We start from the raw sequence: 4,683 nt of genomic DNA, 5'->3' as shown, positions 1-4,683 counted from the left end.
AACTGCCATTGTAGTTTATTTCTTTCAGTCCAATTGGCACCCTTATAGCTTAATACTAGTAAATGTGTCAGAGCAGTATGCCCAAATGTGGTACACGTTGCCTGCAAAATCCAGACAAGTCTACCAAGCCTTGTTTCTTTCTTTGTGATGAGTGATAAAAACATGACTAGCCTCAGATTACTGGATGCTTGAAAACTTCTACCTTCTGAGGGGTTTATCTCCTGCACTCTGTCATATATATATATATATATATATATATATATATATATATATATATTTACTATGGCTCTACATGGCTTACTACTTCTTACTTATCAGGTCCAATTAACATCGTGTCATCAATAAATGCAGCAATGTCAACTTCTGCCACAGAGTCATACCCAGAGCAGTCCCTGTACCTCTCTTGAGGATATAATGGGATAAATATTATTGGGCATATATGTTATTATTGGCCTGGAGACAATGAAAGATGTTGGAGTGAGAGAGAATTGGTTTCATCCTGGGAATCAACTGTTCCATGCACACACGCTAACTTTTGTTTGCTTTCTTTTTCCCCCCACATAGGAGATGGCTCCCTTGCAGAGTTAAAAGGTTTGCTTCTGCTTCTGTTTACACAGAAATTCTGAGGAATTCAAAATTTATAGGCTCCCAACCTCATGTGGAGTCTGTACAAATGTGTTTATTCAATGCACCAGAGTTCACTCCTTGCCTACCAGCACCATTATATTAGAGACAATATAGTCTCTTACACTGGACTGTAATATATACTTGCATATTTACCACTTAATATAGCATCTATATCTAATTGGGAGAGCACCTAATTGTTTATTAAGTTTCCTCAAGCCATAAATTCCCTGCTACTATAGGACAAGAGGGACTCATTTAAAACTTCAAAGAGGCCTTTTGATTCTCTATGCATATTCTTAATTGCATACTCATAGGTTTTAATTTCTCGTGTCTCCTGTGTTTGTTATCAGGGGCCATAGAAAGAAGCCAGATGTCTCCAATATTTCAAGTCATTACTGTTGTCATAACAACAAAATGCCAAAGTTACCTGATTTCCCTCCAGCCCCACTTCATCCTGTGCTACCATCAATGAAAATATTCGTAATCATGATGGCAGTAGCTGCCATAAATCACCCAAGTTCCATTCCTCCTCCCTTGTAAGGAGCACATCCCCTGTTCCTCAAATATGTGGGCAATCTAATACTCGAATCCCACTGTGAAGTTTATTTCCTAGGATCTTTTGTGACATGAATTACTCTGTATCTGGGTCCCAGCAGAAAACAGATGACATATGCCAAAAGAATGGTCCAGAGATAGTCTACTTACAAAATGTGTGTGAGTAGAGGAAACCACAAAATTCACCACATTAATCCAGGGTAGTAGCATCAGGGCTACTGACATCCTTAGGCTAAAAGGAATGAAGGAGGAATCCCATATCTGAATCCAGAAGGAGAGAGTCAAAAGAAGAAGGCCATTTTGAATGATGCCATAACCTTTGGTTGAAGGACACAGATCAGCTGAGGTGACCTATCAGAAGGAAGACAGAGGAAGAAATATTCCAACCTCACTCTGCTTTCTTCTTCAAATCAGGCTCCCTGTTGGCTAAAGTCAACTGAAAGTCAGAGTGAAGGAAGCCACTGAGGCAGCTCATACGGGTCAGCCGCCTGGAGCAGAAAGCAGGACAGAGAAAGAGAGAATAAAGTTTAAAAGGAAATGCAAATATGTGCAATACACATTGGCCATTCTTTCTTATGTTAAGTTTTCTTTTTTTAATGTTTATTCATTTTTGAGAGACAGAGAAAGACAGAGCGAGAACATAGGAGCGGCAGAGAGAGAGGGAGACACAGAATCCGAATCAGGCTCCATGCTCTGAGCTGTCAGCTCAGATCTCGATGCGGGGCTCGAACCCATGAGCCATGAGATCATGACCTGAGCTGAAGTCGAACGCTTAGCCGACTGAGCCACCCAGGCGTCCTGACTTTCTTTCTTAAACTTAATGAAGATTCACATAAATGTTAGAATATGCAATGAACTGCTAGGCAGAAATACCAAAAATTGTGTTTCATAACAGCTACTGATGGGGAAGACATTGTCTTTCACTACCAATAGTTGGCAAGTTGATTGTGTGGGTGACTTTGCAAGACCACTTAGAGGGAAGACGGCATAATGTCTGACCTGAGTTCAGATATGCTGATTATGCCTTTAGAGAGAAAAGAAGATAATGAAGAAGGTGATCTCACAAGAGTCTCTCTGAGACAGTATGGCACAATTAGTGACATTTTGGATTACTATCACCCACTTCCCCTTTCCAAATCTGCTTGGATCATGATATGACTACATCAGAATGAAGATCCAAGGAAGTCTATGTACTGTGGCAGCTTGAGATTTTGTCATTATGGGAACATCTTACAGAGTACATAGATTTTCTCACAATAGTACCAGCATCAGTGTAGGGTTGAAAGGTACATCACAAAGTGGCTTCATAAGGATCAGATATCAATGAAGGATCAGACCTGAAGGACCTGGGAGGACTATGAACACACATGAGAGTAATCCATAGGTTCCCAGAAGACAGAGGAGGAATTTATTGGGGGCTAAGTTACTCTACTCCATAGGAGAAGTCAAGAGCCAGTGAAATTTTGAACATTAGCATTACAAATTACCCATTTTCAGTACACAGCCTGAAGAGACCTGGAAAAACACAATTGTTTTATGCTGGTCTCAGCCTGTCAATAACCATTGTTGTGTTTAGACCAGCCTTTGTGATTCTCACTATGACTGCAAAAGACCCTTCAGCAATAACCAGCAGGAAATGGTTAAAAAATAAAGGTTCATTACTTACAAGACTTGGAAATCACATAACATAGCTGGGGTCGCAAAGGGAGGTCAGGGGTAGAGGGAGAGAAAGAGAGAAAGCACACAGGACTTAGGGTTCTGCTTTTATTGGGATCCAGGATAGGGGCCTAGAGTTTCACAGGCTCATTCTTTATTGGTGACTTTAACACATTAAGGCAGGAATTTAACACATTGAAAGAGAAAAAACAAGTTGCCCAAATGCTCAGTTACCAAAATCAGCCAAGATCTTCGAAACAAAGGAGCCTCAGTAGGGGGAGGTGGCCTGGTCCTTTACCTACCTACCTGTGTGGCTGGCACTGTGTTTATTCAAGATAGGCTTCTTTGAAATGAGATGCCTCTTCAATGAAAGCTTAAGTCAGCCACTTGCATTAAAACACAAAGAAACAGAACCTGTCATGGCTTCCACTACACCAGTTTACACTGGTTCAGATCCATTTTCAGAGGATTGATTAGCTTTCCTGTAAGACCAAACCGGACATTAGTCCCATCTTCTGAAATTACTTTCTATGATGTAACTTTATGGATAGGAATATAATCCTAGTGTAATACCTAGGAAGGCCATGAATTTGCTATTGTTTTCAACACAGACTAAGTGTAAAAAAAATTACCTTCTGGTAGCTTCTCTTTCTGGAATGTAGCAAACAAAATCCACGTGTCATGTTTTTTATAAGAGCAATTATCCTTAAGGGGTTTAAAAAAAAAAACAACTCAAATCAAATAATATTAAAGAAAAATCGTCTAAATTTGGAAATATTACATGGAGAATAAGTGGATGGAATATTTGGATAGTATTGTGCAGATCTATGATATTTGGTCAATTTAAATTCCTTATATACTTAAATTTTTAATTTTATTGCTCAATTATGTTTTCATCCATTCAACAAGTATTTATTGATCACCAATGCACTGAGTACTAGAGAAATCAAGATTAATATGGCAGATTTTGCCTTCAGGGAGCTCACATTCTAGTGAGAAATACAATTGTATTTAAGTGGTAAAGTGTTATATAAAGTTAATTATTTTCTAAGGAGAAGAGACATGATTCGAAAGATGTATAAAATGCATTTATCTTTCCAGAGTATTGTGGAAATGCAAAATTAGAAGGACTTCAATTGCAAAGCCTCTACTAGTTTCTACTACAAAAAGTTGAGTCTCAGCTTGGTTAGTATTTTATTTAATAGAGCACTGTAGTCCTTGGATATGCAAAGGGGAATCTACAGCTAAGAGGCTGAGAAAGATAAATTCTCCTCCTTCTTCTTCTTCTTCTTCTTCTTCTTCTTCTTCTTCTTCTTCCCCTTCTTCTCCTCCTCCTCCTCCTTCTTCTTCTTCTTCTAAAGGAAGAAAGTTGAATTTCCAGACGATACCCAATATAAGTGACCCAGCATGACTTACAGCATGGTAAGAGCCAGCATCTACAGAGAAAGTGGTCTGACATTCCTGGGAAAGAAGACACAAAACACTTATTTAAAAAATTGGGGTCTAAGATTCCATGTTAAGTTGTACTGCTGGGATGTAACCCTCCCTTTACCCTAACCTCCAGTGAAACCTTTCTATGGTGATTGAGTTCCACTTCCGCATCAGCAGAGAGCAGAAAACAGTTACTACAAGGATGTTGGATATTCAAAAGAATATCTACAATGCTGTCACACATTTTAGAAAACCTGTTTTTCAAAGGGGAAAAACCATGTAACTATCAGAGACTGAAGACTAAAGAAAAAATTAATCAACTTCAATGTGGCAATGCTTAAGTTTTTACATCTGAATGAGTCGGGAAGAAATAAGAGTTCCCTTTTTAAAAAAGAGTAATTTTGGTTGCTATGT

Source organism: Lynx rufus, unplaced genomic scaffold, assembly GCF_022079265.1.
Source record: "Lynx rufus isolate CCGP_SWC_20201006 ecotype Redwood Valley unplaced genomic scaffold, mLynRuf1.p SCAF_3, whole genome shotgun sequence".
In the NCBI taxonomy this organism is placed as follows: Eukaryota; Metazoa; Chordata; class Mammalia; order Carnivora; family Felidae; genus Lynx; species Lynx rufus.
This window is presented reverse-complemented; position numbering follows the sequence as displayed.